We start from the raw sequence: 23,951 nt of genomic DNA, 5'->3' as shown, positions 1-23,951 counted from the left end.
AGGAAGAAACCTTTTGAGATTGTTACTGGAATACATCCTAGAGGTATATCAAATTTGAGAGATGTTGTTGGTGAAGAAAAGAAAAGCGCTGCAAGAGAAGAATTTGCTGACTTTATGGAGTCCTTGCATAAAGAAGTGAAGTTGAGGTTGGAACAAAGTAATCATAAGTATAAGGAGAATGTTGATCAGTCTAGAGGACACCATGATTTTCAAGTTGGTGATGAGGTGATGGTTCATCTAAAGAAAGGAAGATTCCCAGTTGGAACATATAGCAAGTTGAAGATAAAGAAATTTGGACCTTGTAAGATCCTGAAGAAGTTTGATAGTGGTAATGCTTATGAAGTTGAGTTACCTAATGACATGGATATATCTCCTATATTTAACATTGTTGATTTGTATAAGTATCATGAGTTAGAGGATGAATTTTTTATACCAAATGATTATCCTAAGAAACAGATTGAGGAAGTTGAACAGATATTGGATCAGAAAGTTGGCAAGAGTACAAGAGGAAAAGATTACTATGAATATTTGGTGAAGTGGAAGAACAGACCTATTGAAGATGCTTCATGGATTTCTCAATTTGAGTTGGATTCAGCTCAGGTTGGGACATCTCAATGATTTAGGAAAATCATTTCTTCCAACCCTGGTTGTCTGATGCAAGAGCATCCTAGGTTGCCTTGTTATCCTGCTCATTTTTTCTTCTTTTGTAGTTGGTGTTGAGTTACTATAGCACTCTTCAAGTGTCGAGCTCCTGTCACACTCTTCAAGTGTTGAGCAGTAGCACTCTTCGGGTGTTGAGCTCCTATTGCACTCTTTAGGTGCTGAGCTCCTGTCGCACTCTTTAGGTGTCAAGTTCCTATAGCACTCTTCAGGTGCTGAGCTCCTGTCGCACTCTTCAAGTGCTAATCTATAGCACTCTTTAGGTGCCAAGCTCCTGTCACACTCTTCAGATGTCGAGCTCCTATCACACTCTTCAGGTGCTGAGTTACTCAGTGTATGCTGAGTGCCAGTATTTGGACATGATTTCTGTGAGCCAACTTGTAAGATTTATTTCATTCACGACATTTATGTTAAGATCTTTTCTTGGGATGAGTCCAGACTATTTTTGGGTCAGCCCTCCTCTTATGTAATGTTCTAGAATGTTTTGTAAGCCGTTTTGGCAAGTATAAATAGAGAGTTTAGGCTTAGAAGCTAAGGAAGCTATTGAGAAGAAGGAAAGTTTTGGAGGGAGCAGAACTGAAAGTGAGAATTTGTTGTTGGATCTTTGTAACTCAATGTATTAAATTGGCCATAACCTAGAAGGCCTCACAGCTAGGCATGTATGAAGATATTTTGATGAATCAATAGAAGTATTTTCCTCTTCTCCTCCTTTGGTTTCTATCCACTTGTGTTTGCTTCCGTTGTGTTTACTCTTGCAGGGTGGTTTGGATAGTTGGGTGAGCCTTTGGCCCTAGTTTTTCATCCCTTGCCTACGTCAATATATATATATATATATATATATATATATATCTGACAAACTTTAGCATATGAGACTTTTTTATGTTGGATAAACCATTCATAACCTTCAAATTTATGGATAAACAATATCCATAAAGGGTTGTATTTGTCATCTCAAGTAGAGGTATATCATGGACAATCAATGTCATCATGATCATCAATTACATCAGTACCATGATAGTACCAAATGTTTCATGGACCAATGTATTTGTATCATCATCTTCAAATCTATTTTTTGGAGTGTGATCATTAACTTCCATGGAATCATGATCTCCATCTTCAATATCCACACCTCCATATTCCTCCACTTCCAAAACCATATTACCCAAGATGTGGTTGTCAATATCACACATTTCCTTGTGGAGATTGACCTATGTAAAAATGATGAACATGAAGAAACCATGATCATGATTTCATAATCAAGTGATTTAATATGTATATTAATTGTTTAAAAAATATAATGACTAACTTACCAATGGAAAATATTCAATTATCTAGGTAAATCTTGAAGACCTCAAAAATTTAGCCCACTCAGAATCCTCCAATATTGGCATCAACAAACAAAGTGTGGTGAAATATTCCTAACACATCTTAAAGTGCATCAAAAGGAGTCTATTTTCTTGAGATATGCTTGGTCAAAGGTTTGGCCAAACAAGAAAATTAGAGGTTGACCACCTCAAAAGTGATCAAGAATGGGTTTCAATTTAAAGATCTCATCAAGAGTTTTCTGACAAAATACAAGTTCATATGTAAAAGAAATGAGTCATCAAGGTTTTATGATCAAATGTTGATAAAGAAAGCTAATGATGACATCAGCAAAGATGTGGCATATGACATTGAAACCTGTAAGGAAACTCAGGTGCAGAAACAACTTCCTACACTAATCTCATAAGGAAAGTATGATGCAAATCCTATTAAAATCTTCTACACTTACAGATTCAATATCATGTAAACAACAATATTGCAGCCAACCATGCATACAGAAAATAAACAGAGAAAGAAACACATAACACAAAGATTTTTCGGTGGGGAAAAACCTTTCGGTAAAAAAACCCCACCCCTTCAGAACCTGCACAATGTATTATCTTCAAAACAAGATTACAATACACTTGCAATGCAAGTTCAACATCAACAACAGAAGACTCCACTAGCTCTTACATGTCATAGGAATCTGTCATAACCGTTTTAGTCATGATCTCTTTACACACAATTCAAGATGTCGACACATCAACATTATTTGCAAGAAATACATTTTACAAAACAAATAATAAGAATAGGAATTATACAAGGTTGAGACACCTTATTCCTAACATTCTCCCACTTGTCAAACACCTTGTAAGAGCAACAGGAACTAACCGCTATAGGCCAAAAGGCCCATAGACTCCGAACACCATCTGAACTTCTCAGTGCCCACAAGTTTCATTAATGCATCTGCATCATTCTTCATAGTATCTACCTTTTCCAAATTTACCTTTCCATCTTCCACCATATCTCTCACAAAGTGATACTGCACATCAATTTGCTTCGTTCTATCATGGAAAGTTGGATTCTTGCAAGGCAAATAGCACTCTGACTATCACACCAAATAGTAATCTATTTTGCATCAACACCAACATCAGAACACAATCTCTTAAGCCAAATGGCTTCCTTACAAGCATGAGTAGCAGCCATGTACTCAGCTTCTATAGTGGACAAAGCAACCACAGGTTGTCACTTGCTCATCCAACTGATGGCACCACCAGACATAGTGACCACATAAGCACTGGTGGATCTCTTGCGGTCAATATCACCTGCCCAATCTGAATCCACAAACCCATGAATACAAACTAAATGCTGAGATCCAGAAGAGTTACCATGATAACATATGGAGTAATCTGATATACCCCTCAAATATCTGAATACTCGCTTAACTACATCCCAATGTATTCGTCCAGGATTAGCCATAAATTGACTCAGGACTCCCACTGCTTGGGTAATGTCTGGTCTAGTACAGACCATAGCATACATAAGACTGCCAACTGCACTAGCATAAGGTACTCTAATCATGTCCTCCACCTCATTAGGAGATTTTGGAAAATCATCTACAGATAACTTTGTTCCCATAGGAATAGGAACACATAGTGGTCTACAATCTGCCATGCTGAACCTGTCGAACACAGACTTCACATACTTACTCTGACTCAACCAAATTTTTCTGTTAGACCTGTCTCTACTAATTTCCATACCCAAGATGTACCTAGCTGCCCCAAGATCTTTCATCTCAAACTATGCTGACAACTAAGATTTAAAATCAGAAATCATACCCTTACCCTTCCCAAATAGCAACATATCATCAACATATAATGCAACAATAAGAAGGCAATCATTTTCAATTCTAAAATAAACACAATGATCTGATTTTGATCTTACAAATCCAATTAACAACACAAAGGCATCAAACTTAAGGTACCACATCCTAGGAGATTGCTTCAAACCATATAGAGATTTCTTTAATCTGCAAACTAAGGATTCTTTACCTTTAACAATGTAGTGCTCAGGCTGTGACATATAAATCTCTTCCTCCAAATCACCATGAAGGAAAGCTATCTTCACATCCATCTTTTCTATCTCTAAATCATATGATGCAACAAGAGATAACAGAAATCTAATGGATGTCAACTTTGCAACAGGAGAGAATATTTCACCATAATATATTCCCTCTACCTGTGAATACCCCTTTGCAACCAATCTAGCTTTGTACCTTTCAACGCTACCATCTACATAGAATTTCTTCTTGAACACCCATTTACAGCCAATGGATTTTCTCCCTTTAGGAAAAGGTACAAGGTCCCATGTTTTTTTTTTCTCTAATGAAGCCATCTCATCATCCATAGCCTCAATCCAAGAACCTGCATCTTCCATGCCCAAGGCCTCTTTCACAGATCTAGGCTCATCAGTGTTAGTAATCAAAGAAAAAGCACAACTGGAATCTAACATAGAATAACCAAACCTTTCTAATTGCTTTCTTTCTCTCGTGGATCTCCTCAAGGGGTGAGTTTGAGGTTGTTCTTCCTCTTCTTTTGAACTATCAGAGCTGCTAGAGCTCTCTTCATCATTAGACCCAACATGGTCTCTCTGTTTAGTCTTCTCAAGGGTAGGAGGCAACTGAACAACATCTTTTTCCTTTTCTTTTTCATCTAGTTATAGCACAATAGGAGAAGATGTTAGCTCTCTAAAAATAATGTTTCTGCTATACAACACCTTACTAGTCATAGGATCCCAAAGCTTGTATCCTTTCACACCAGCATTGTACCCGATGAAAATACATTTAACAGCTTTGTTTTGCAACTTAGATCTTTTCTCCTTTGGAACATGTGCATAAGCTTCACAACCAAAAACACGAAGATGTCTAATTGAAGGCTTCTTACCAGACCACACCTCCATGGGTGTCTTACCAACAAGGGCTAATGTAGGAGATCTGTTAACCAGATAGCAAGTAGTGGCCACAGCCTTAGCCCAAAACCTTTGTTCTAAACCAGCTCCACTAAGCATACTCCTAGCCTTCTCCATCAGTGTCCTGTTCATTCTCTCTGCAACTCCATTTTTTTTCAGGGTATAAGGAGTTGTCTTATGCCTCTCGATACTTTGTTCTTTATAGAACTATTCAAACTCTGCTGAGAAAAACTCACCACCATTGTTAGCTCTCACACACTTAATCCTCTTACTAGTCTGATTCTCTACAAGGGCTTTAAATTCCTTAACTCAACTAAAGACTTGTATCTTACTTTTAAGGAAATAAATCCATGTCCTTCTACTATAATCATCTATGAAAGATACAAAAAATATAGACTTGGAGATTGAAGGAAATTTTACAGGACCAAATACATCAGAATGAATAAGATCCAAAACATCAAAAGATTTGTGAGAACTAGAGTAAAATTGAACACAATTTTGTTTACCATATACACAGTGTTCATAGAAGTCAAACTTGAGATTGCAATCATTTAACCCCTCAATGAGATTTTTTTTTTCAGGGTTTTGAGACCCTTCTCACCAATGTGGCCAAATCTCATATGCCACAACATTGTCTTTTCTGCAGGAATCTTTCCTTCCAAAGTGTTTGCACCCTTAGGTACACTTGTTGCACTACCATCAGAACCACTAACCATAGTCTTCTTTACTGCTCGTTCAGATGGTGGGGATGAAGTGATAGCTACTCTCTTCTTTGAAATAGAAGAACTATTACACTGAGAAATGTATGCATCAAGCTGAAACAAAGTACCTCTCCTAGTACCCTTAGCAAGCACCATAGCTCCTCTCATCATCTTACATCCATCTTTAGAAAAAAAACTTGCACACCTACATCATTCAGCATACTTACAGATAATAGGTTTCATGCCAAACTTGGAATGTGCATAACTCCATTGATTCCCTTTACTCATCCATCAGGAAATTTGATAGTGACCCTTCCATGTCCAACTATCTTTAGGTGAGAATCATCACCCAAGTACACCTTTCCACCATCGAACTCTTCATATCTTGAGAACCAATTTTGATGAGAGGTCATGTGAAAGGATGCACCTGAGTCAACCAACCACACATCATCAGATGCATGGCCTGCCAAAGCTACGATGAATGCATTGCCATCTTCTTGAGATTTTTCAGAACCAAAATCTGAGGCTTTCTTCTTCTTCTTAGGCTCTTTATAGTCTTTACGAAAGTGCCTAGTCTTATCACAGTTCCAACATTTTGCTTGGACTTATTGGAAGTCTTTGACTTCCCACGAGATTTGGATCTACCCTTATTGTCATTTTTCTTTCCTCTTTCCGTGGATCTCCCACGAACAGCAAGGGCTTCTTTTTCTAAAATAGAAGCCTTTCTCTACATCTCCTCTGATAGCAACGAAGACACCACATTATCCATTTTGAAGGTGACTAATGTGCTTTCGAGAGCCATCACAAGATGGTCCCATGAATCCGATAAAGAACACAAAAGTGTGTAGCAATGATCCTCCTCCTCTAACTTGACACCAACTGATGTCAATTGTGCAGCCAGTAGATTAAATGCATTTAAATGATTTGTTAAGGATCCACCTTCCTTCATTCATAGAGAATACAACTTCTTCCTTAGGAACAACTTGTTCACCAAAGATTTGGCCTGATACATAGCCCCAAGTCTCTCCCACAAACTATATACAGTTTTCTCATCTAGAACATTCAGAAGGACTGCATCGGTTAAACAGAGTCTTATGAGACCCTTAGCTTTGTGATATTTGATATCCTAATCTGCTTGAGCTATAGTTTCTGGTCTTGTAGTCACTTCCCATAGGTCACGATCTTCCAACATGTCTTCCATCTTGAGTTTCCACAACTGGAAATTAGTGCCATTAAATTTCTCCACTTCCATTCTTCCATATGATGAACTTGCCATCTCAATCTACAAATAAGATTCAGGATGCTCTGCACAAGACTCCCACTCAACTTGAGATTAGCTCAAAAAACCCTACCCAACAACTAGGATCAAAAGTTGATCAAGCTCTGATACCACTTGTAAGGAAACTCAGGTGCAGAAACAACTTCCTACACTAATCCCATAAGGAAAGTATGATGCAAATCCTATTAAAATCTTCTACACTTACAGATTTAATATATTGTAAACAACAATATTGCAGCCAACCATGCATATAGAAAATAAACAGAGAAAGAAACACATAACACAAAGATTTGCCGGTGGGGAAAAACCTTTCGATAAAACAACCCCACCCCTTTAGAACCTGCACAATGTATTATCTTCAAAACAAGATTACAATACACTTGTAATGCAAGTTCAACATCAACAACAGAAGACTATAAACCCTTTTCACATCACTTCTCTTTGCAACCCTAAAAATTCTTATAACATGCGCTTTACTTTAGGGATACTCCCAAAGGTAAACCGTATTAGGGTTTTACCATTTTTCGAGAAAATAGGAACCCCAAAAAAAATTTTGGGTCGATGCCCTGAACCCCACTATTGGGGTAGAGTGTACAGTACTCAAATATCTTAGTTGCCACATGTCTTCACCTATCATTGAATCTTCCTAACATAGCTCTTACGTGTCATAGGAATCCGTCATAACTGTTTTAGTCATGATCTCCTTACACACAATTCAAGATGTCGACACATCAACATTACTTGCAAGAAATACATTTTACAAAACAAATAATAAGAATAGGAATTATATAAGGTTGAGACACCTTATTCCTAACAAAACCAAGGTGGAATTTAAAATCTAGTAGGTCTATATATAGTAAAATTGGTAGTCACAGGATTCGAGCTATAAACTAATGTTGTAAAAATACTAATGCTTACCATTACACCATAAGGTTGTTTGTTAATAGTCTTGGCAGCATTGTATGCTTGATCTCTTCTATTATACATATGAGACAAAATGACATAAGAAAAATTAAGGGTAAGACAACAATGTCAAATTCCAAATTTAAACTCGTGACTCCTCCTTTTACAATTTTGGCACATGCCAATATCCCATTTGAGATCTTCAGAATTAGGTTTAGTGGAAATTCTATATATTTCTTTAAGACCATTGATAATCTTCAAAAGTGGGGTCAAGAGGTTTGAAACCCCAAATTTATAGGTCCTTCCAATCATGCATAACCATTATATTGTATGCATATTTTGGAATATGTTTTAGTGGTTACTTATTTTTCTAAAACAATTGGTAAGATAAGTAATAGGAAGGAAGGTCAAATGTTGTGGATTATTATAAGGGATTCATTTTAAATGAGAGCCATGTTCTCAATATTTTAATTATACATAAGTTTAATTTAGTGTATATGGTGGTTTGTTATGATCCTGGTGGACAGCCTCCACTAGCACCTCGAGGTTTTGGTGCAATGGTTTGTACCATGTGGTATTAGAGCATCCACCTAGGTTTGAGTCTTAGAGAATGTAGCAATGCCAGCATTGCAGTGTTTGTCTAGGGCTTATATGGCCAAGGGAGGGCCCACCATATGGGTGTACATCCATCCTAGAGTCTAGACTACAGAGCATGGTGGGATGTTATGATCCTGGTGGGAAGCCTTCACTAGCACCTCAAGGTTTTGGTGCAATGGTTCATACCATGGTGTTTTTTTTTCCAACCAAATAAAGAAATAAATTTGTATTTAAGGGGAAAATTTTCTATTTGAAAGACAATGAGACTTGAAGAAGTCTTTGTAATTCTTAGAGAGGAGAATTTGGTAGAATGCTCTAGAAAATTAAGTGGTCTCATAATATGAGATAAAAACTTAGAATTTTCTTGAGAATATTATTTATGACTTAATGTTGTTATTGTAAAGGCTTAATGCCCATTGAATTTCATATTCTCTTGTTGATCGAGAGAGAGAGAGAGAGAGAGAGAGAGAGATAGAGAGAGAGAGATAGAGAGAGAGAGAGAGAGAGAGAGAGAGAGAGAGTTTCAATGTAATCAAGTGACAAAGGAGCTAGGCATGAACATGTTGCTAGCAAGTTCCTATCATCATAGTGTGGAAGTGGAAAGAAGTTTGTAACTCCATGGAAGACATGTTGGCCATATAGCTTGGTAGATGGTTTAGTGTTGTCATTTAAGGTAACATATATATTTTGGTAAGTTCATTGTCAAATCAAAGACAAAAAAATGTCTAACTATTAGACACTTTCTAGCAGCAAATAGATATATTTGGTATATACAGATAACAAAGTCTAAGTTGGCACATTCACAATTGAGGACTGATATTTGACAATGCCATGGTGACATATGTGTGTGTACAGATCTATATGAACTATACAAAATTAGTTACAAAGGAATTACTAGTACAGGTAATTAACAGAGCACAACAGTGAAATTATATGTATGGCTTAAGGAATTATTTTGGTAACAAAATAATTTCTTAAATATGATGGGATGACATCCTAGATGTTAACTCTGAGTTAATTTTATAATTAATCAAACTTATGGAAGTATCAAAGCCAACTAATCAAATTTTTGATACATGGAAAGGTATAAGTAAAGGTCATATCTTGTACAACCAAGAGTGAATCATGATGACATGCAAACTATTATGAAAGAATGTATATGTGATATGTGATCCTTATGTAATAAAAAATATGGTGTATGATTAGAAGAATTATAAAGTACAATAGTGAGACAGTATTGTATGTATATCTATTTTTGTAAATAAACTTAATTATATATTACATGTTAGGGTAGTGGACTCTTCTTGCATACATTGTGTTTGTTCTTGCATACATTGTGTTTGTTCTACCAACTCCTAACAAGGTTGAAGAAACTCCTAATAGGGTTGAGGATTTTAATAGGACCTAGTCCTCTAACAACGACTTGAGACCCTATATGTACTTAATAGAATCCTAACAGGTTCAATATCCTTAACCAGATTCTTTTGTTTAGTGGATCTTTTAGTGGGTGACATCCCCACTAGGGTTTTCCCTTGGCCAAGGTTTCCCTAGTTAACAAATAATGGTGTTATGAGTTCTCTTTTTGTATGGTTATATTTATTGTTTAGAATTATTGTTTTACCTTCTTATGCATATTGCAAAGTAATTAATAATATCCAATTATGGGAAAAATCTTGTAGAATACTTAATCACACCCCCCCCCCCCCCGCCCCCCCTTCATTATTATCTCTTTATAACAATTGGTATCAGAGAATCATTACTTAGAAGAGTCTTAACAACTTGAGTAAGATCCCTATGGATATGGTACAGTTAAAGAGAAATCTTGAAGAATATCTTGAGAAAATTTATCTTCTTACAAAAAAAGAGACAACCTAAAAGATAGGTATCAAGATGCAAAATATTACATTGGTAAACTGAAAGATAAGATTGATCATATGAAATCTAGGAAGGAATCAAAAGAGAAGACTAGTGATAATGATGAAGTTGGAACCCTCAAGAAATAAAATGAGATCTTGAAACATGAGTTGAAGATTGTTGAACTTAACTTGAGTCTTAAGAAGGATGACAACAAGACTATACCAGATCTAAAATCTGAGAATGTAGACATAATATCCCATTTGACTCAAGTAACATCTAAATTAGATTCTACGAGAACATATTATGTATAATTATAAAAGTAAAATATGATTGTGAAAGGAGAATTAACACAAGCTAAACAAAAGTTAGAGAATATTTATTCTAGTAGTGAGAAAATTGATAAACAATTACTTTTTTAGAGATCTTCTTATGATAAGGAAGGTCTTGGATATCTTATTAGAGAGAAATCGGCTAAAAAAACTAAAACTAGGAAGGAACTAGATCCAGTTGTTGAAACCCCTAACCCTAAAGAAATTTATGAGAGTAGGATTGAATCAAGCATATCTATAGAAGTATCTAAAGAAGTTGAGAAAGTTTATCTATCTGAGAAACATGATGAACCTAAGAAAATAGAGCAAGTTGAATCACCTAAAGAGGCTAGAAGTGAATTCAGAGGTAGATGTTTTATATGCAATGAAGTTGGTCATACGAATAGATATTGCACAAGTAAGCCTTTCAAACCTATCACTAATTTTTATTATTATAGTCATCATAGTTTTGGACATAAAGTAGTAGGTTATAAGAACCTATGTTTGATAGTAATAATGCAAATAGTAGAATGTAAGATCCAATGAAGAAGAAAGACCTAATGGGGAAAGGAAATATATTTTATGTTACAAATGTAAAAACCCTAGACATATTGCAAGGAATTACATAGCAACAGATAACCAGAATGCAACCAATCAAAGAAAAATGCACTTGTATGTCAATTATGCAATAACTTTGGACACATGACAGGGTTTTGTAGAATGGATAAAAGAAATTTCAATAGGAATCCCAACTACAAAAGGAATAATAAAAGTAATGAAAGAAGGAATGATAATGGAAGAAACAAAAATCAAAAGGAAACACTTAAAGAACATGTAGAAAAATTCAAGGAGGTATTTGTCAAAGTGAAGGAACCATCAAGTTAACTTACAGTCTTAGAAGAAGAATCGTTTGATGCACTTGGTGGAAAATTGAGTTAGTAATTGGTTGTGACTCATCCTATTTGAATTAAGAATTTCCAAAAAAGATAGAGCATCTATTGATCAGAAATGAAGTTATAAGTCAAATTAGAATTCACGCAGTTAGCAGAAGGTAGAAGACATGATGAGGAAGTTATGGCTAAGTTCTTAAGGATTTTTATGATCATATTAAGTTGTACAAAATGAAGCAATCTTACTGGTAATCAAAAACAACTTTTGAGGATTAATTAGATGCACATTTAATGTAAAGTTAAATTTAAAATGATTTAAGGATTGTGGGAAATATTTTTAGTACCATTTGATCATGTAGAGAATTTTTGAGTGACTTAATAGTGAATTAAGAGTGAATTGAAGCATCTAAAAGTGTGAAGTTGAAGAAGCCTTAATACTTGATAATTAGGGTATTTTATGAAGCCTTTAGTTGAAATTCTTAGCATAGTGGAAAGCCAGTCTGTGTGTCATTTTGGTGAAAGACCAAGGTGTAAATTTAAGAAGCACCTTGTAGACATCTAAAATTGTCCAAATCCCCATTTCATGACCAATTAAATAAATATTTATTATTTATTTAATTACCTTATCATTAATTAAATAAATTTACGTTTATTTAAATATATCTACCTTTCCTTGATTTAAATAAACTAAGGTTTATTTAAATCCTAGCCTTTCCACTTGCATCCTAACCCATTCACTTTAATTAAGTACTTCTTTACTTAATTAATTCCTTGCCTAATCCCCCTTGGAATTAAATATTAAATTTAATCCTATTTGAGCACATGGCTCCTAACTTTAACCCTCACTTTCCTAACCTAACTCATCATGCTAAACCTACCCACTTCTTTAATCATGCTTGCTTTTCCTAATCACCTAGCTAATCTCCTTTTAATCCTAAGTGTGTGCTCACACATGTGTGAGGAATCCTCACACATGTGTGAGAGATGTTCACACTTCCCATTGTAGACACCGAAAAAACCTTTAGAAAATAAAGTATTTTTATTTTCTAAAAAATTTCTGATGACATCATCATTTATTAATTAATCAATTATTTAATTTAATTAGAACTATTTAATTAAGAAATCCCTCCCAAAAATGTTTAAATCTTATTTAAACATTATTTCCTTATTTATTAATTATTTAATTAATAAATTGACCAAAAATCCCAAAATAAATAATTTTTTTTTTTTTCCCAAAAGTTGGCCAATTTCCTTAAGACCAATAACCTCTTCCAAAATCTTCTAATCCTTTTTTAATTTCGATTAAAGGCTAATCTCATCATTTCCTACCCCTAATCCCAACTCAAAATATTTAATCAAGATTAAATATTAATCCTCATGTTTATTAAAAATATTTTAATAAATATCTCCTCAACCCAAACCCTTGAAATAAATAAAACTTTATTTATTTCATAAAATCTTATCCTAGGAAGTTCTAGACTCTTCTAGAAAGTCTTCATCCTCATCCAAAGCCTAGACTCTTCTAGAAGATGTCTTTAACCCTAATCCTAATCCCCTCCTAACCTTGTCACATTCCCTAAACATGGGTTAAGACTTGCTAACTCAAGCCAAAGTTAACAAATATCTCCTCCTTCACCCACCCTCATTAATTGCAATCCACTTGCCATCCACTTGCCTAGTCCTAAGCCATCTCTAACCCTTCCTCTAATCATTTTTACAACCCTAGGAAAGCTTAAAACCTTCCTAAACCCTCAAATTCGAATTTCATGGTATCTCTCACAAATATCTTCAACCACAAAACTTTATAAAGCCCACAAAGTCATAAATGTTTTTACAAAGCACTTATGAAGGGTCTTTATGAAGATTTTATCCCTTGAACCTCCTTTGTTGACTCATCCTTCCTCTTTCCTCCATACTCTCACCATGTGACATGTGTCACTCCTTGATTGGTTGTAAGGAAGCACAATCCATGTGCTCTCCTCTCATGCAATTTAAGCCCTCCATGAGCTTTTTCCCATCCTTGCATCTTAGCCCTCAATCCCTCAAGCCTCTTGCCTATAAATTGGATCCTTCCCCTTTGCAAAATAACACAATCCATGAAGTAAAGTTAAAATGCTATTTTGAGAGCCAAATCCATACTAAAGCCATCTATCCACACCAAAAATCTACAATCATCCATTGAAGCCTTTGGAAGCATATTGAGCATACATCCTATCCATTTAGATAAAGCTACTCAACAAGAGAGCTTCTTATTGAGAGAGTCCATTAATGGCTCATATTCTCAATTGAGAGCTCATCTTAGTCTATCTTGAATTTAATGAATTTTGTTTAGTTTGTAGAAGCTTTATTTAAATTTGGTTTCTATTAGCATACTAACATTGCTCATATACATTTTGGCACGCCCAGTGGGACCCCGCATGGGTCATCTTCATTAGCTTTTTTAGTCAAATTTTGTATGTCATTTGCTGATTTTGGCTAATTTTTCTTGTTTGTGTGATTGGTAGGATTGTATAAATTGTTTTTGTAGGTCCACATGAGCATGAAGAAGACAAAAGAACTCATAGTCTATCTCATAGTATTTGCAGATTTTTCAAGCTTATAGGTGGACAAAGCACTTGGAATTCTTCTTCCTCTTCTTGTCTATATTCTTCTTATTCCATCTACTTCTTCTTCTTCTTCTTGTGGGAGATCTTGGCCATTTTTCTTTTTAAGGAAGCAAAATCATACACACTTCTTTTTAGTGCTTAAAATGAACCCCCAAATCATACTTAAATCCATTAAAAAATTAAAAATTTGCAAAAAAGAAAAAATCTTTTAACAAGTGAAACTAAACCAATCTAATCATTTGAATCCTTGCAACATCAAGGTTTTAGATGCATTCATGCAAAGTTAGGAACACTTCATTTTTGGGAATTTAAAAAGAACTTTAAGTTTCCATTTCAAAAGGTTCAAAATCAACACTAAGTGCACACTAAAATCTAAATCAAACTCAAAGCATCAATCAAGGATAAAATGAACCTCATTTGAAAATATTTTTAAGTTCTTTTAAAAATCTCATGAAAACTAAGAGTCCTAAAACTTTTGTTATTTGTTCCAAACAAATGTCTTGTTGCAAAATCTTGAATGTTTCTTAGGTTTTTCATGCATCAAAACAATCTAGGAATATCATTTTTGGGCTTAAAACATGCAAACTAGAACGCAAAATATTGAATGAAAAGCAAATTCCAAAGAGTCATTTTCACTTTTGAGTCCAAAACAATCTTGAATGATCTAAGGTTAAAACAAAGCACTTCAAAGTTCTTAAAACAACACACAAAATATCAATCTTGAATGCTCAAAGGAAAAAACTTGAATGTTTAATCACTTGTCTTTGAATGCATGTTGCTAAACACACTCTTGAAAGCCATGGATTAAAATCAAATTTTCCTTGAATGCATGATTAAAACAACAAATCCAATCTTGAATGCCAAGGATCAATTAACCATTGCAATATCAAACACTTCATTTGGAGCTTTTAAAATTGAACAAAACAAATCTCTTTTCCACATGTAATTTAGGTAAAGTTTGATTTTTGGATATTTAAGAGACTTTGTTAAGTTAAATACAAATTTGCAAAAATCAATTTGAGTAGTTCCTTGGACTCACCTCTTTTCTAATCACCCATCAATTCAACCATTGGTTGCAATCTCAGCACCATTAATGGGGATGGGTCTACTTGAAAAAGGTGTTAAATGTTCCACAATCTAACTCACTCACTTGGTCTTTGAACGTTTGCTTTAACTTTATCAAAAATTTTAAATGACCAAAACTCTAGATTAAATCGATCACACTTCAAGTTTGGGCACTAAAATTGAACAACTATTGACATGGAGGGCCTTCGAGCACGCGCTTAGCAATCAAGTTTCACACATCTTTGTTTTGGGCTTAAAATAAACTCACACTCAATCTTGAATGCCTAAAAATCAATGAACATCGCATGGTTTTGATGCATTTTCAATAGCGCTCGCATTTCTTATGTTGACGATCTCTCGACTTTCATTATGCTAATGATGCTGTCAAATTGGAATGAACATTGTATGCCATAATCACAAGTGTCTTCAATCATAGCTTACAAAATTTAAATCATCAATTGGAATGAACGTGTGTCTTTTAAAGCCCAAGATCATGTATGTGGTCTTGTTTTACACTTTTTAGGAGGCCTGCTTAGGGATTTCATCACCCCTTGGGATGACCTCAACTTCAGCGTTCCGGCAGAGTATAAAGATCGAGAGGTGAATCCAAAGACACCTCTCTTGGGATCAAAATTTTGTCACTCGAGCTAAGCCTCAAGGAACTTTATACCCTTGAGAAGTGAAAGAGGAGAAGTGGGTTACCGCTCCTCTCGGTTGTGTGACATCTTTTTGGTTTCATCTACAGATTTGGGCCTCACGTACCTTGCATATATCGAGGACTCCCTAGCTATAACAAATTTCATCCTTGTAGAAAGCTTCCTAGGATGTTGGTGTGTTTGACGTGCTTGCTCAAAACTTTTGTCTGCTTATTTGTTCATAGCTTTTGAATGAATTTTTGCCAACTTTGGTCGAAATCCCAAAAAAGAAAAAATCTCCTAGCTCAAGGCATACTTAGCGTAGTCACTGCCTCATCAGAAAATCATCCAAGCTCCCCCGCTGCAACTGAATCTATCTAGTTCCTTGCTTTAGAACAAATCCCAAATCCAAAGTCTCTCCAAATCATCCCCCCCAGCCAGCTAGAAACCCAATCCAAAATCATGCCCAAGCCTTTAGAGAGTTGTCATTCTACTAGAATTTGTTATCCAATCAATCTGACCAATCCACCAGCCTCACCACGGTTATCCTTTTGACAGAGCTTTGTCTAGGGTAATCTAGCGTTGTCACCTATTATCCCTCATCACCTTGAGCTAAAGGTTGGGATCCACAAGTGATCAATCTCGTGTCATGCCCATAGGATCATTAGTCTATTCTTAGGTTGACACAATCTCCACCAATCCAGCGCATAGGAAAGCAAAACTCTCACTTTTTGACAGCATGCCCTTGAAGTCTTCCATCCACAAGAAAGACAAAAATCTCCAGCCAATCCTCCTTAGGTCTGTCATGCAACTTTGACTCTCCCTAGGAAATCTTTCATCAGCCAATCCAAAATCTATGCTTAACCCAAATCCAACCATGAGCTTTCGTGTTCATCCATACGCAAGACCCCATCCCCATCAAACTCATCATCAAAGCATTAAGTACCAATCCTATCATGATGTGTTTGGTCGCATTGTCCTTGCTCCCGCCAGCTCCTATTCCAATGATGATGAAAATCTTGTTGACTATGACGGGTATATTGAAAGCCTTAGAAACATTCCCCCAAGCATCCCCCAAAATCCAAGAGTCATTCCAAACTATCTAGTCATGTTATCTGATATTCCAGCTTCCCCTCCATCACCCCATCAACCAAGCTTCCAATCTTCCACCCCCATCACACTAGCTATTCCTGTCAATCCACCTCCACCTTCGACACACGAGTCTCCAAGGAATCTCCTAGAGGAAATACAAGAAAAGTTGCCTCCAACAGTCGATAAGCCATGTCATCTAATCCAACCATGTGAAGTAGTCAGTGATGAAGCTTCCCCATCTATAATATCACCTCCATATCCCATAGCTATCATCCCCATACCATCCATCAAATTGCTTAAAATCCTTCCACTTCCCGCAAGCATAAAAATCCCACCACCTGTCAAATCCCTCCAAATCCTATCCACATCACCTCCAAGCATTTCCCAAATCTCTCATAATGACCCTTATGCATCCATCTTCTACTCACCCATCTCCACTACTGAATCTCCCATCTATCCATCTGCTACCTTTGAAGAATCCATCCCTTCACCTCCTATCACACCATCCACTCCAAACCAATCCTATCAAGATCTTACCCAAAAGCATGTTGACATCCCCCAAAGCATAAATGAAGATATCATCGTACCATGTCTTCCATCCATAGTGCAGTCACCATCTCCTCCATCTCCAAAACCTTGAGCCATATCTCCTCCACTACAAGATATCTTGTCATCCCACCAGCTACATCAAGATCCTATCATTCCATCTCCCCCACTCCATGCTTCCATCTTAACACCTATCCAAGCTATTCCACCATCTATAATCTACCCTCTTGGTTCACTTACATTCATCCACGGTGGCCCTCTCTCAGCAAAAGAATTAAGAACAGTATCTCCCCATTGCAATACACCTAATAAATCACTTCTACCATTTTCTGCAAGCAAAAAGTTTCCTCAGCTTGTTCAAATGCTCAATCGATGGCATTATCAAGGTCAAGTTTTAGGACCACAAGAGAAAGGAATTAGAGAGCCTATTATTGCACAAAAAAATCTAGGATTTCATGGTCTTGGATATGTATCCAAAGGCTCGCCATCTAAAGGTGTTGGTACACCACACCCCTAAACCAAGCCTATCTCCAAGCCCACCATGCTAGCCTCCCATCACTCCTTCAAAAAATCTTATGTCATCCCCCCTCCACCATCTTTGCAACCCAAAACAACCTACCATATCCCCCCTTCATCCGCTAAATCCATTTTGGGTCCCTATGTCCCAAAATCTACCATCCTCCATCCTCCTATCAGCCATCATAAAAATCCTATTCCATCCATTTCTATGCAAGATCAACAAAGGCACATATCAGGGCACATCATCCATCATCATCCCCCTACATGCTCTTTCATATTCTCTCCATCTCACAAAGCTTCTCCTAACCATCTTCCCAAAGCTTACCACAGCAATGTGAATGCCAACTTCAAAATGCATAAATCTAAAAATCCACATCCTAGGCAATCATATGTCTATTCTAAAAGACATACTCCAAAAAGGAAAAATCCAATCAAAGAATGCAAAACAATGCAAAAGCCTATGAAAAGAAAATCCAAAACCATGTGGATCCCCAAGAAAGAAGTTGAAACCCAATGCATAATGGCATCCACCATTACTAATCCCCCATCTAGTGACTCATGTCCCCCATCTCCTAACTCCATCTTGGGTGCCTATATCCCCAAGCACGCTTCCACAAATCCTCCATCACGCCCGCATCTACCATCTATCTCCCATATGCTCTTTTCATACCCGTTCCAACATGTGCCAATGTTGCTCTTGCAAGCATCCCAATCTCATGCTCCTTTCCAGCATTTTCATCCCTCCATCTCCTACCATAAATCCCATCTAATCCCATCTATTGCATAAATCACACATCCGGTGTACCAACAACTAGCAACAAAATTGAACATTCCAACAGCTAGTGAAAAATCCCAAAAAAGCCAAAATAGCTGAAGAAAGCCAAAATCATTCCAGCTAAGTCCAAAGTCAAAAAGTCAAAAAAGAAAAGAAAAATAAAGCGTCCACTAGTGAAAACTTGGCAATTCAAGTGCCTTGGACAAGTACCATGATGAAAACTTGGCAAACAAGCGTCATGTGTAATCCCGTCATCCCCAGCTTAGCCTATCACCCTCATGCTTTTGGTCATCTCTTGACATCCAACTCCATCTTCCAATCTATCCACCTATCCTCCATCCTCTAGCTTCCATCTCACACCATCCACTAATCTTATGCAGCTTCAGCCAATCATCTCAGCTATCATCCATCTCCCTAGCCCCTTCAGCTTTTTCCATCCTAGCTTCAATCCTATCACATCCATCATAAGACCTCCTTCCGCATGTTATCTTCTGATTGGGGGCACTATATTCCTTGGAGATCTTGTCTTTTCCATCCTCCCTTTTCATTGGTATCTAGCTCTAGGCTATCCTCATGCAAACCCAATGTCATCTCTTTATATCCATCATAATCCTAGCTATCTACCATCCTATCCAGCCATCTCATCTTGCTCCTCTAGCTATCCTTGGTCACAAAATCTCTCATCATCATTGGATGCATCCTGCCAAATCCATATCTTTCGCTATCACCCCACCCTTAGCTTTCGCATCTTGCACAACATCGAACCATCCCACTATCCTATCATCCTGAGCTTTTGCCTGCTTGTAACTATCTTGGTCCGTTAGCTTGTACCATATCTTGATTAGCTCACTTGTAAATATCTTGGTCTGTCAGCTTGTACATCCTCTTTAGCTTAGTACCATTACATCTATCCAGCATTCATGTCAGTTCGTCCTTGATCAGCATCTTGCACCCATCGCACATCTTGGTTAGCTATTCCAATACATCCTTTAGCTAGATTTCCTATCACCAAAGTGTTATCTTTCTTAGTTCAGCTTGCCAGACGCATCACTCATCCAAATCCACCAGCTTAGGTGCTCTCTGATAGGTCCTTGCAGGATATAGCTTTCCTCATGTCTGATCTTGGTGCGTTAGTACCTCGTCCTACCCATCTCGTTGGCAAACAGTTCTCTTTTGGATTTTCGCTTTCTTTTGATTTGGACTCTTCCCTATTGGGTCTTGAAATATCTTTTCCAAGCAATCTCCTTGTTCCCTCCTCAAGTTTGCCACGATCTTCCATATCATGGTATACTGTGAATGGGGCAATCAAAGCGTAAGGTCTTGATCATGTCTTTTTCTTGTTTTCTTTTTTGCTTGTGGGTTACCCAGTGTCGTTTCCACATTGCTTCCTCTAGGATTCATGTGTGATACTGGGGCAATCCTTGCGTGTTTGTTTTGAGTTAGTTTGTCAGTCCTCTGGATAGTTGGTGAAAAGGCCTTGATGTTCTTGGTAACCTTGGCAATTAACCAACAGTCCTATAGAAAATCTAGTGCTCAACTACATGGTGGTACTTCTCTTTGAAGTATCCCCCCGCTCAAAAAGCTTCAATGGTTTTCCTTCATCTCCATTATCCCCCATCCATATCCAGCATCCGTCTCTCCTACCCCAGCTTATGCATCAATATCTCTTTGAATCACTCCTCACCTTTAGCTTTGGGGATTCACAATCCTAGTCTTAGGAATCCACCAATCCAAATCAATCCACCAAGCCTCATCTTTCGAGATCCACAATTCTAGTCCTAGGGATCTCCGAAACCCATCTTCCGCCAATTTGACTCTTTGAAATCCTATTGCATCAGCTTTTTTAATCCCCTCATCCATCTCCCCATCTTAGATTCCTTTTATAGCACTCTGCTCCTTCATCCTTTGCAATCCCTGAGATCTTAAGCTTGCTTCCTCTTGTGCCTCTGATTCTCCCTTTATCATTCTCCCATAGTGAGAGTTTGAGCTAACCAAACCTCTTCTCTTAAGCAAATCTGAGTCTTCTTGCTCATCTTGAATTCTTGTACTTTTCAAGAAGTCGTCGAGCCTCGCTTTCTCTCCCCACCGCCTTCTTGAGGGGGCATCTCATAGTCCATTCTCTCCTCTTCTGCTCTAGCCTTGGGCATCTTATTTTCTTATCTTTGATGTCATGCCACTTGCGGCATCACATCAAAGAGGGGCAAAATGTAGACACCTAAAAAATCTTTAGAAAATAAAGTATTTTTATTTTCTAAAAAATTTCTGATGACATCATCATTTATTAATTAATTAATTATTTAATTTATTTATTTATTTTTATGCCATTAAATTCCTTTATCTTAATTAAAACTATTTAATTAAGAAATCCCTCCCAAAAATGTTTAAATCTTATTTAAACATTATTTCCTTATTTATTAATTATTTAATTAATAAATTGACCAAAAATCCCAAAATAAATAATTTATTTATTTTTTTCCCAAAAGTTGGCCAATTTCTTTAAGACCAATAACCTCTTCCAAAATCTTCTAATCCTTCTTTAATTTTGATTAAAGGCTAATCTCATCATTTCCTACCCCTAATCCCAACTCAAAATATTTAATCAAGATTAAATATTAATCCTCATGTTTATTAAAAATATTTTAATAAATATCTCCTCAACCCAAACCCTTGAAATAAATAAAACTTTATTTATTTCATAAAATCTTATCCTAGGAAGTTCTAGACTCTTCTAGAAAGTCTTCATCCTCATCCAAAGCCTAGACTCTTCTAGAAGATGTCTTTAACCCTAATCCTAATCCCCTCCTAACCTTGTCACATTCCCTAAACATGGGTTAAGACTTACTAACTCAAGCCAAAGTTAACAAATATCTCCTCCTTCACCCACCCTCATTAATTGCAATCCACTTGCCATCCACTTGCCTAGTCCTAAGCCATCTCTAACCCTTCCTCTAATCATTTTTACAACCCTAAGCAAGCTTAAAACCTCCCTAAACCCTCAAATTCGAATTTCATGGTATCTCTCACAAATATCTTCAACCACAAAACTTTATAAAGCCCACAAAGTCATAAATGTTCTTACAAAGCACTTATGAAGGGTCTTTATGAAGATTTTATCCCTTGAGCCTCCTTTGTTGACTCATCCTTCCCCTTTCCTCCATCCTCTCACCATGTGACATGTGTCACTCCTTGATTGGTCGTAAGGAAGCACAATCCATGTACTCTCCTCTCATGCAATCTAAGCCCTCCATGAGCTTTTTCCCATCCTTGCATCTTAGCCCTCAATCTCTCAAGCCTCTTGCCTATAAATTGGATCCTTCCCCTTTGCAAAATAACACAATCCATAAAGTAAAGTTATAATGCTATTTTGAGAGCCAAATCCATACTAAAGCCATCTATCCACACCAAAAATCCACAATAATCCATTGAAGCCTTTGGAAGCATATTGAGCATACATCCTATCCATTTAGATAAAGCTACTCAACAAGAGAGCTTCTTATTGAGAGAGTCCATTAATGGCTCATATTCTCAATTGAGAGCTCATCTTAGTCTATCTTGAAGTTTATGAATTTTGTTTAGTTTGTAGAAGCTTTATTTAAATTTGGTTTCTATTAGCATACTAACATTGCTCATATACACCCATGACCCTCATGTCTTCCACACCTCTTGCACACTTGTCCTCTTGCATGAGAGTCAAGGTGTCTCACACGTGTGAGAGACCATGCTTCTCACACCTCTTGTACAATTATCCTCTTGCATGAGAACCAAGGTGTCTCACACATGCTTCTCACACCTCTTGAAAATGTCACCATCAAAGGTTTCTCACACATGCGTGAGCATTTTTCCCCCTTTGAATGGTCAAAAACCCTAATCCACATGGAGTCTACTTGGCCTTCACCTCATGGACACCTCATTGATCCTGATAAATCCTAGCCCTCCATCTTGCATTGAATCTTAGCCATTCATTGCATCTCTTTTCCTATAAAAGGAGAGCCCTCTCCTTATTTCATCATCTACTATCTACCTCATTGTTATGCTGCAAGAATAGTGAGCAACCACATCCCATAATGTCAAATCATCTCCACTTGGTGATTTCATGAGGTTTGCATTAGTAGATTAAGCTCTTTTTATTTCATGTTGTCTTTATTTTACATGTTTATCTTCCATATTTTGAGGTTTTCATGAACTTTTAGGAATAGGCATTAGTTGCTTAGTGTTTATTTCATTTATTACATTTTTATGCAATACATTTTTGGCACACGAACTAACGGTCAAATATGTTTTTGAGTATTTTCATGTTAGCTTGTGAGGTTGAGGAACCACTTGGAGATTAAGTTTCATTAGAAGCCTCTAATTGAGCCATAAAGCCCATCATTGTCTTTGGAGCACATAAGGGAAGTTTTTTTGACATAAAACACTTTATATTTTGCTTATTTCTCTATTTTCAAGTTGTAGAGGTAGATACACGTTGAATATACTCTTTGTTAATAGAAAAGCAGAAAAAAAATACTCCTTCCTTGTTAATAAATAACTATTTTTTAAATTTTTCTTTTAAAAAAGGGGGTGGAGGGGTTTGCTTTATTTTTGTTTTAAATTTTTTTTTTAAATTGCTTTAGTTATCCTTTGTTTTTTATATATGCAAATTGTTTTAAAAATTAAAAAATTAAAAAAAATGGGGTGCATATTTCGTATTTTATATCTGTTAGTTTAAATCAAAAATAAAAATTCAAAAATTCTATTAAATAATAATAATAATAAAAGCATTTTTTTAAACAGTTGGATTTCTTTCTTTTTTTTGTCACAGGCTATCGCCACGGGCGTAACCACCGACGGTGCCCACGAGCGTTGCCCCCAATGGCTCCCCACTTCTCCCTTTTTACATGGCCCTGCTGCTCATCTCCCCTGTCGGCTGAGTAGCTCCCGCCCCTCCTTGCCAGCGAAACCTGCGGCCTCCCGCCACCCAGCATTGCCCATTACCCGTGGTGGTCCCACTAGCCAAACCCCGTCATGGCTCACTTGCAACCTACCTCCCCTTGGCCACTCCCTCACTGCAGTCACCTGCACCCCATAGTTCTCTACCATGGCTGCCCAGCTCTACGTTTCCCTTAGCCCACGGCCACAGTCTCCTCCACCATCACAAACCCTCTCCCCCTTGGCATGCACTACCATGACTACTAGCTGCAACCCCCCCTCGCCATGCTCAGCCCCCTCTACCACCACCTCTCCATGCCACTCCCCCTGCCACAATCTTT

The 23,951-nt window shown here is 36.9% G+C and overlaps 1 pseudogene; it reads right to left on the bottom strand.

Annotated features, from left to right (window-relative positions):
* LOC149537003 (formate--tetrahydrofolate ligase pseudogene) overlaps positions 1-23,666 on the bottom strand; it is a 30,313-nt pseudogene extending 6,647 nt beyond the window's left edge.
* Between the last annotated feature and the right edge of the window lie 285 nt (positions 23,667-23,951).

The sequence above is a fragment of the Cupressus sempervirens genome, chromosome 10 (genome assembly GCF_028749045.1).
Source record: "Cupressus sempervirens isolate cs-2001-9-10 chromosome 10, ASM2874904v1, whole genome shotgun sequence".
NCBI lineage: Eukaryota > Viridiplantae > Streptophyta > Pinopsida > Cupressales > Cupressaceae > Cupressus > Cupressus sempervirens.
This window is presented reverse-complemented; position numbering and strand designations above follow the sequence as displayed.